General features: G+C 43.3%; 1 protein-coding gene across 5 annotated transcripts in view; it reads left to right on the top strand.

Moving 5' to 3' along the window:
- Window positions 1–990: 990 nt before the first annotated feature.
- The window catches only part of atosb (atos homolog b), a 188401-nt gene continuing 178545 nt past the window's right edge, over window positions 991–10846 (top strand). For 2 of the 5 annotated variants that reach the window (XM_070868441.1, XM_070868463.1), the window contains exon 1: window positions 991–1357. The gene's annotated coding sequence lies outside the window, so the exon portion shown is untranslated. The remainder of the gene's footprint in view (window positions 1358–10846) is intronic. The other 3 variants (XM_070868444.1, XM_070868443.1, XM_070868448.1) reach the window with 3 other exon arrangements.

Genomic DNA, 10846 nt, shown 5'->3' with positions numbered 1-10846 from the left:
AGCACGAGCGAGCGATATGGGCAGGTGGGGGGGGGGGAGGAGGAGAGAGATAGGTGGGACAGGGAAATCAAAGGAGAGGGGGAACTCAGAAGACAGATCACATTTTTGTAACCCTCTGGTGCGTGTTACAAGCAACATCGTTGGGGTGGATGAAATCCATTAAGTCATGACACTGTCACTATTCACCTGATACCCAATAAACCTGTTAACAATCAACACACAATGGCCCATCTATGGTGGGGAGCGGGTGGTAAGGGACTTCGGCTGGGGTAGGGATGCTGAAGTTACTAAGTCTATGTAGTTTCTTGCTTTCACATTATCACAGGCTGAGAAACAGGACAATCGGGAAGGTAGGCCATTGCCAGCTTGAAAAGCTATTGGCCAGCTTGTTCTCGCTTTCTAGACGTGCTTGTATTCGCTGGCCCAACGTTTTACCTCCTCACCTACAGCAAATAAAACCGACAAGTGTCAAAATTATCCAACTTCAGTAATACCCGGCCCGCCTGCTCAAATACTGAAATTCCTCAAGTTGCTTTCCCAGCACGGATGCTTGGTCCCCAACAGACCGAGCAGAAGTGCGCACAACACTCTGCGCCAGGGCGCCATTCACTTCAGCTCACTTCCCACAGGAATTCCGATTCAAACCCACCGCCGTCCCGTCACTACAACTGTGAAGGTGTCAAGAAGTAGGGCGGAGGCTCCTCCACGGCTGCGATTGGTCGGTGTGACGATAAGACGTTCTTCCCCTCTGTGCCCTCCCCGCTCACTGGGCTGTCGCGGGAGGCTGCACCTTCGACCCGCGACACCACTCCCTGTCGGCAGCACGTGCACCGGGTTTGGCCGATCCGTGACGTCGAGTGATTGACACCCGCCTCCTCCATTAGCCGGCCCGACTGGCTTTTCATTTATCCGCGTGGAAATGCAAATGTCCTCAAAGTGGCCAATCATCCTTCAGCTGAGGAGGGGGCGGGAGTTAGCGGAGCACGGTCGCCTGACAACAGGCCGGAAGGAATGCATGTGTACGGAAGCCAGCGTGGGTCAAGCGGCGTACTGAGTTGGGTTTGTTGCACCGAAGGGTAAGGGAGAGGGACAGAGTATCTGGGTGAAAGGTAAGGTGGGTCAGACGGTCCTGAGGTCAGTTTTGTGCCGGATGGGGAGGAGAGGCAGACAGGGGCGGGTGTTCTTCTGCCTTGTTTTCCAGCCGCTTGAACCGACTGTTAGCGGTTAGTTTCAGGAAGGAGTTAAACTCCCGACTTGCCGCAACAGATCAGCTGTGAGCACTGCCTGCTCCTGCTCCTGCTCCGTGAAGGTATGAACCGTGGGGCTTTTTGTCTGTCAGCTCGGCTCTGTCCTGAAGGTATTCAAGTCACTGACGGGCATCACGTTTTCGATTTGTGTGGAAGTATGTTGTATGTTGTCTGTGTTAATTTGTGGCATCGTAAAACTTGCAGGTTTATAGTTTAAATATCGGCGATTAATCCTCTTAATCTAATTCATGATTTTTGAGGTGATCGTCGGAGGAAAAGAAGCTTCAGAGATGCACGGAGACATTTATAACCTATTGACACACAAATATCCGTGCATAACGCGTATGATCTGGGAACGTGAGGGTGGTTCGTGTCAGTGACGGTTTTAATCTGTCAACTTGTCAGTCGATGCATCAATAATAAGGAAAAAGAGTGACTCCGGAGAACTTGTCAAATGATCTTTTTGACGAGACATTTGCAACGATATGGATTCTTGTAGATACGTTTGCTGGATTGTTTTTTTTGGATTATCAGGAAAGGGACTGGGTCCCCATGGTGACCATAGGAAAGTCCTTATAAAGGGTTTATAAAAAGTATTGGCATCTCCTGGTTAACCCACTGAGTTCAGGATTTTAGTTTATTGGGCCTACTCTCCAAGGCACACTCTCATTTTTCAGCACCAACTCACTAAAAATAATGTTATAACATGAAACTATAAATGAAGAGCATTAGTAATTTTATTTAAAACATAAATTTTATGTATTCGCACCACTGATGAACATCCCTGAAGTTAATTTATGTGGGGATATGTAATGTTACTTTCTGAATTCTTTAAAAAGTTTTCAAACCTCATGATGTTTGCTGAGCTGATACTTGGTTTCAATACCTTTCTGAAGACCCTTGAGAGCGATAGCAACAAAGTTTGTCTATATAGCATCTGATCCTTGATTGTCTAATATTCACATTGTTTGGCAGAATGGGGAAACCATTCACTTAGATTTTGCAAACGTATACATTTTTAGAGCATCTGCAAGCTGTCGGCGAGTATTCTATTAAAAACACGAGACGAAGACAGTACTGCTGTTTCTAAGTACGAAAGGGAAATTATTTAATGTATGCATGAGTGTATGGTACACAATGTTATTGTTTCTTAGTTATGCATGGTTTACTGTTGGATACTAAAACAATAATTTGGTGGATGCAAATTTAACATTTGGATCGTCTCTGAATATTGTAATTCTGGACAGTGCTGCAAAAGGTTAACAAGTCTTCAAATACTGTAACCATCTGAGGAAATTGAAGTGATTTTAGTTTAGAGTAGAGTGGTCTAAGCTGGTGCTGGAGAAATTTGTTTAATGAAACATTCCAGTTGAGGTAATGCAAATGGAGTGGAATAAATTCCCCTAACAGTAGCTACACTGTTGGGCGGAGTATAAATCAAGAAATAATGGAGGCTTATAATAAAGGAACGGCAATAATCATGGATGATTTTAACCTTCATATTGATTGGACAAAGCAAATTGGCCAGAGTAGCCTTGAGGAGGAGTTCATAAGGGAGTATCCAGGATAGTTTCCTTGAGCAGAGAGGATGTTTCCACTGATGGGGGAGACTAGAACTAGAGGGCATGATTTTAGAATAAGGGGTCACCCATTTAAAACTGAGATGAGGAGAAATTTCTTCTGAGGGTTGTAAATCTGTGGAATTTGCTGCCTCAGAGAGCAGTGGAAGCTGGGACATTGAATACATTTAAGACAGAAATAAACAGTTTCTTAAACAATAAGGGGATAAGGGATTATGGGGAGCGGGCGGGGAAGTGGAGCTGAGTGGAGGGTAGCTAATGTAACACCACTTTTTAAGAAAGGAGGGAGAGAGAAAATGGGTAATTATATACCGGTTAGCTTGACATCGGTGGTGGGGAAAATGTTGGAATCAATTATTAAAGATGAAATAGCAGCACATTTGGAAAGCAGTGATGGGGTCGGTCCAAGTTAGCATGGATTTATGAAAGGGAAATCCTGCTTGACAAATCTTCTGGAATTTTTCGAGGATGTAACGAGTAGAGTGGACAAGGGAGAACCAATGGATGTGGTGTATTTGGACTTTCAAAAGGCTTTTGACAAGGTCTCACACAAGAGATTGGTGTGAAAAATTAAAGCACATGATATTGGGGGTAGTGTACTGACGTGGATAGAGAACTGGTTGGCAGACAGGAAGCAGAGAGTCGGGATAAACTGGCCCTTTTCAGAATGGCAGGCAGTGACTAGTGGAGTGCCGCAGGGCTCAGTGCTGGCACTCCAGCTATTTACAATATACATTAATGAATTGGATGAGGGAATTGAGTGTAATATCTCCAAGTTTGCAGATGACACTAAGTTGGGTGGCAGTGTGAGCTGTGAGGAGGATGCTAAAAGGCTGCAGGGAGACTTGGATAGGCTAGGTGAATGGGCAAACGTGTGGCAGATGCAGTATAATGTGGATAAATGTGTGGTTATCCACTTTGGTGGCAAAAACACAAAGGCAGAATATTATCTGAATGGTGGCAGATTAGGAAAAGGGGAGGTGCAACAAGACTGGGGGCCATGGTTCATCAGTCACTGAAAGTTGGTATGCAGGTACAGCAGGCAGTGAAGAAGGCAAATGGTATGTAGGCCTTCATAGCTAGGGGATTTGAGTATAGAAGCAGGGAGGTCTTACTGTAGTTGTATAGGGCCTTAATGAGGCCTCACCTGGAATATTGAGTTCAGTTTTTGTCTCCTAATCTGAGGAAGGACGTTCTTGCTATTGAGGGAGTGCAGCAAAAGTTCACCAGACTGATTCCCGGGATGGCAGGACTGATATATGAGGAGAGACTGGATCGACTGGGCCGATATTCACTGGAGTTTAGAAGAATGAGAGGGGATCTCATAGAAACATATAAAATTCTGACGGGACTGGACAGGTTAGATGCAGAAAGAATGTTCTTGATGTTGGGGAAGCCCAGAACCAGGGGACATAATCTAAGGATAAGGTGTAAGCCATTTAGGACTGAGATGAGGAGAAACTTCTTCACCTCAGAGTTGTTAACCTGTGGAATTCCCTACCGCAGAGTGGTGTTGTTGTCAGTTGATTGGATATATTCAAGAGGGAGTTAGATATGGCCCTTACGGCTAAAGGGATCAAGAGGTATGGAGAGAAAGCGGGAAAGGGGTACTGAGGTGAATGATCAGCCATGATCTTATTGAATGGCGGAGCAGGCTCCAGGGCCGCATGGCCTACTCCTCATATGAACAGTACATTGTGGAACCAACCAGGGAGCAGGCTATCTTGGATCTGGCCCTGTGTAATGAGACAGGATTAATAAACAACCTCCTAGTAAAGGATCCCCTCGGAATGAGTGATCATGGCATGGTTGATATTCAAATCCAGATGGAGGGTGAGAAAGTCTGATCTCTAACCAGCATACTAAGCTTAAATAAAGGAGACTACAAAGGGCAGAGGGCAGAGTTGGCTAAAGTGGACTGGGAAAATAGATTAAAGAATGGGGCAGTTGATGAGCAGTGGCAGACATTTAAGGAGATATTTCATAACTTGCAACAAAAATATATCCCACTGAGAAGGAATAACCATCCGTGGCTAACTAAGGAAATAAGGGAGGGTATCAAATTGAAAACAAAGGCATACAATGTGGCCAAGACTCGTGGGAGGCCAGAGGATTGGGACATTTTTAAAAGCCAGCAGAAATAACACAAAAAATGATTGAGGGGGAAGATAGATTGAAGGTAAACTGGCATGAAATATAACAACAGGTAATAAGAGTTTCTACAGGTACATAAAAAGGAAAAGAGTGGCTAAAGTAAATGTTGGTCTCCTGGAGGATGAGACTGGGGAATTAATAATGGAGATCAGGGAAATGGCAGAGACGTTGAACAAATATTTTGTATCGGTCTTCACAGTAGAAAACACTAAAGACATCCTAATAGTGGACAATCAAGAGGCTATAGGTAGGGAGGAACTTAATACAATCACTATCACTAATGAAGTAGTACTAGGTAAAATAATGGGATGAAAGACCGACAAGTCCCCTGGACCTGATGCCTTACATCCTAGAGTCTTAAGAGAAGTGGCTGCAGAGATAGTGGATACATTGGTTGCAATCTACCAAAATTCCCTGAATTCTGGGGTGGTCCCAGTAGATTGGAAAACCGCAAATGTAACGTCCCTATTTTAAAAAGGCAGGAGACAGAAAGCAGGAAACTATAGACCAGTTAGCCTGACATCCGTCATTGGGAAAATGCTGGAGTCCATTATTAAGGAAGCAGTAGCGAGACATTGGGAAAATCATGAGTCAATCAATCAAAGTCAGCATGGTTTTATGAAGGGAAAATCACGTTTGACAAATTTGCTGGATGTTCTTCGAAGATGTAACGAACAGGGTGGATAAGGGGGAACCAGTGGATGTGGTGTATTTGGATTTCCAGAAGACATTCGATAAGGTGCCACATAAGAGGTTACTGCACAAGATAAAAGCTCACAGGGCTGGGGGTAACATATTGGCACGGATAGAGAATTGGCTAACTAACAGAGTCGGGATAAATGGGTCATTTTCCGGTTGGCAAACAGTGACTAGTGGGGTGCCGCAGGGATCGGTGCTGGAGCCTCAACTATTTACAATCTATATTACTGACTTGGATGAAAGGACCGAGTGTAATGTAGTCAAGTTTGCTGATGATACAAAGATGGGTGGGAAAGCAAATTGTGAGGAGGACACACAAAATCTGCAAATGGAGATAGACAGACTAAGTGATGGAGTATAATGTGGGAAAATGTGAGGTTATCCACTTTGGCAGAAATAATAGAAAAGCAAATTAGAATTTTAAATGGAGAAAGATTGCAAAATGCTGCAGTACAGAGGGATCTGAAGGTCCTTGTGCATGAAACACAAAAAGTTAGTATGCCGGTACAGCAAGTAATCAGGAAGGCAAATGGAATGTTGGCCTTTATTGCAAGGGGGATAGAGTATAAAACAGAGAAGTCCTGCTGCAACTGTACAGGATATTGGTGAGGCCACACCCAGAGTACTGCCTGCAGTTTTGGTCTCCATATTTAAGGAAGGATATACTTGCATTGGAGGCTGTTCAGAGAAGGTTCACTAGTTTGATTCCGGAGATGAGGGGGTTGACTTTGAGGATAGGTTGAGTAGGTTGGGCCTATACACATTGGAGTTCAGAAGCATGCGAGGTGATCTTATCGAAACATAGATAATGAGGGGGCTCAACAAGGTGGATGCAGAGAGGATATTTCCACTCCTAGGGGAAACTAAAACTAGGGGACATAGTCTTAGAATAAAGGGCCGCCCATTTAAAACTGATGAGGAGGAATTTCTTCTTGGAGGGTTGTAAATCTATGGAATTCTCTGGCCCAGAGAGGTGTGGAGGCTGGGTCATTGAATATATTTAAGGCGTAAATAGACAGATTTTTGAGCGATAAGGGAATAAAAGGTTATGGGGAGCGGGCAGGGAAGTGGATCTGAGTCCATGATCAGATCAGCCATGATCTTATTGAATGGCGGAGCAGACTCGAGGGGCCAAATGGCTGACTCCTGCTCCGAGTTCTTTTGTTCTTATAACTGTGGAGCAAACCTTTGGCTTAGTGGTAGCATTTTCCCTGCTGAGATAAAAGGTGCAGATCAGATATCCTTTTCTGAATTTTGTATTGACATGCAGCGGGATGAGATTGTGGGTAGCCTCCTCACCTCATCGAATGGGTTGTGGAATTCCATAAAAGCTTTCCACTGTATAGGACGAGCTGCCCAGCCTTCGGTTGGTATAAATATGGTTACGTCCGTAGAGGATCGTCCACGTTGTGGTCTGTTAGATGGTTAATTGCCCTGCGTATCCTTCCACTACTTCACTCTGTTCTCCAAAAGTGAAGAGTGTGACGATGCAACAAAAAAAATTGTAAAAAATTAGATTTGATAATTACAGATGCTGGGAATTCAAAAAAACAAACAAAAACCAATTGAACTTAAGTATTAGCAATGCAATACAGGATGGCCAAAAATTATGTCACAAAAGTAGGAAGAACGTATAGAATTTTAAAAAAGACATTGCGACAGCTGGTCTCGAATCCTCTGACCCTTTTAAGTGCTTGAAATCATTCTAACAGAAAATCCAAGTTGTTTATGTTGAAAGCAGCCTATTTATAACTAATTAGCCTGAAATTGAATAACATAATTCAATGAAGTTAAATAAGAGTCTCTATCACTTCTCCTCCCTGACAGAATAAAAATAATAAAATAGGCCATTTATTTTATTGACCTGCTAAGCCTGTTGGGAAATGTTCAAAAATATAAATGAAATTTCCCCCCCCCGCCCCGTTCCATTTAGCTTCATAGTGCTGCAGTGGGCAATACTCGTTGGGAGGTTTGGGGAGAGAGTGAAATTTCCCCTTCCACAGGAGCAGTCAGTGTCTCTAAGGTCAAAATTATGTACATTTGCAAAATATTTATATCTGGAAAGAGGAGCTTTGGACCTGTGGGCTTGGCTGTTGTGAGGGCTACAAATTTGACCTATTTGTCATCAATAATTTTCTACTTTAAGTTAGAACTTTTTTCTTCTCTCCTGAAGGCAATGACTGACTGAAATTGGGGTATGGTTTCACTCCGGCACTTTGCCCAGATTGTTGTTATTCATGTGAATGCTGCCTGTCCGAAGGTGACTGAACTTGGGTCTCTGTGCCACAATACCGCGAAAACCTGTGAACCAGTGCGAAATAAATGTGAGGCTTTTGATGGGACCCTTCTATAATTTAAGATTCAATTATTCTATCATCTCTATCATCTCTAATACAATCTAATAAAAAATCTAGTCTCTGTACACAATTCCTGTTTGCAGCACTTAACTTTCAGTTATCGTACTGTCACACTTGTCAACTTTTTCCATTATAAATTACAATAAATTTATAATGAAAAATCGCTACATAACTCATCATTTTGATGGCATAATCTAGCCATTTGGTTCCCACAATTCGATCGAAGCTTTCTGGAAAATATCATCCATCCCTTTCCCCTCAATAATTGAAATATTTGTAATTCCAAAGTGACAGTTGAATCAACATTAAAAAAAATCCAAAATATATATAATGCAATTTAAATGCATCCACTGAATTGTCTTTTAATGCCTTCATCAAGTTTTTACTTTAAGGCCATGGCCACTTGCAAAAGCCTGGGCCTGGAGTTGATATATTTGCCCACAGCTGTTACCCTAACATAAATTTGGATTGTGCAATCTCAGCATGTCTATCTAATCATTTACTGTCCAATCTTCTCTACTGATGGCATATTTTTCTTGACCTCCTAGCACTTTTTGCCTAGCAACTTTTCTTCCAACAATTTTGAAATCCAAAAGGACACATTTCAAAAGCTTTTTCTGAGGTAAAATTTATATTGAGTGATTTAGTCATTGAGAGAAAAAAATGGCAGTGTTCTGATGACTCGCCAGTTGTAGCTTTTTGTTTTGTGTTCCACAAACTTTAAAAATTGTTACTTCAAATATAAAAACACAACAATTTAATCTTGAAGTCAACTAATAATCTCGCACTTGTGTTTTGTTAACAGAAAAGTTCAATGGCAATCATTATACATCTGTGAGTTAGGTTTTAACTTTTAACACCGGAGTGGCGGGGGGCAGAAAAACATAAGACAGGCAGTTGCTTGCTCACTTTAATTTGTTTTATTTGGAATTTGAATTCTTTTGAGGGTAAAGGATAGGAAGGAGGCTAAGAGGGGAAGGGGAACTGGTTGAAGGAGAGGGGCTTCTTGACACCCACCCTAGTGGGAGGCAGTAAGAGAGAATGGATGGAGGGTTGAGTGAGGTGAGTGATTACAGTGCAAGCAAGAGAGAAGGATACAGTGATTAAATGAGTAATTCAGAAGGAAATAAGTATGGCAAGTGATAGGCTAGTGAGGAAAATGAAAGGTTAGGGGATGTGATGGGACCAAGGCGGTGGGAGGGAAGCATAACTGATTGGGAAGGAAGTTGCTGAGGTCCCTGAAACCCCTACCTGAGATGCAGTTTAAATCCGTTGGTGGCTTTTCTCCATACATCATGCCATACCACCCATCACTTCCCACCCAAAAGAAAATATAGAGAAGCAGATGAGAACAAAGAAATAAAAGCAAAAAGATTTAAGGGAAATGAAAGAGAGAAAGAACCAGAGGAGAGGCATAGAGAAGCAGGAACAGCAACCTGAAGATAGCAAAGATGGATAAGAAACCATATTTGCTGACTCACTGTGCAAAGCCAAGAGAGCTCGACTCGTAATAACAGCAACAACAACTTGTAAATATATAGCATCTTTAACATAGTAAAACATCCCAAGACACTTCACAGCAGTGTTACAAGAGAAAAAATTGACACCGAGCCTCCCAAGGAGAAATTAGGGCAGATAACCAAAAGCTTGGTCAAAGAGGTAGGTTTTAAGGACCGTCTTAAACAACAACAGCAACTTGTATTTACATAGTGCCTTTAACATAGTAAAAAGTCCCATGGTAAACATGAGTGTTATAAGACAAAACAAATAAATTTGACACCGTGCCACATAAGAAAAAATTACGGCAGATGAGAGGTAGGTTTTAAGGAGTGTCTTGAAGGAGGAATGAGAGGTAGAAAGGCGGAGAGGTTTAGGCAGGGAGTTCGAGAGCTGAAGGTACGGCCACCAATGGTTGAGCAGTTATAATCAGGGATGCTCAAGAAGGCAGAATTTGAGGAACACAGACATCTCGGGAGTTGTGGGGGGGGTGGTGGGGGAGGGGAAAGGGCGGTGTTGTGAGGCTGAAGAAGATTAGAGATAGGGTAGTGCGAGGCCATGGAGGGATTTGTAAACAAGGATGAGAATTTTGGAATCGAGGCATTGCTTAACCGGGAACCAATGTAAGTCAGCGAGCACAGGGGTGATGGGTGAGTGGGACTTGGTGCGAGTTAGGACGTGGGCTGCTCAGTTTTGGATGACCTCAAGTTGACATAGGGTAGATGTGGGAGGCTAGCCAGGAATGCGTTGGAATAGTCAAGTCTAGAGGTAACAAAGGCATGGATGAGGGTTTCAGCAGCAGATGAGCTGAGGCATGGGCGGAGACAGGCAATGTTCCGGAGGTAGAAATAGGCAGTTTTAGTAATGCCGTAGATATGTGGCCAGAGAGGTGGAAAGGCTTGGGGAGGGATTTCCAGAGCTTGGGGCCTAGGCAGCTGAAGGCACGGCCACCACTAATGGAGCGATTGAAATTGGGGATGGTCAAAAGGCTAGAATTGGAGGAGCGCAGAGACCTCGGAGGGTTGTGGGACTGGGTGAGATTATAGAGATGGGGAGGGGTGAGACAATGGAGGGCCTTGAACACAAGGATAAGAATTTTTAAATGCAGGTGTTCCATTGGCCCCCAGCTAAGCATGTTAGCGAGCACAGGAGTGATGGATGAACAGGACTTGGTATGAATTAGGACACGGGCAGCAGAGTTTTGGATGACCTCAGGTTTACGGAGGGTAGAACATGGAAGGTCGGCCAGGAGTGCATTGAAATACTCAAATCCAGAGGTAACAAAGCCATGGATGAGGATTTCAGCAGCAGC

Source organism: Pristiophorus japonicus, chromosome 2 (genome assembly GCF_044704955.1).
Source record: "Pristiophorus japonicus isolate sPriJap1 chromosome 2, sPriJap1.hap1, whole genome shotgun sequence".
Lineage (NCBI taxonomy): Eukaryota > Metazoa > Chordata > Chondrichthyes > Pristiophoridae > Pristiophorus > Pristiophorus japonicus.
This window is presented reverse-complemented; position numbering and strand designations above follow the sequence as displayed.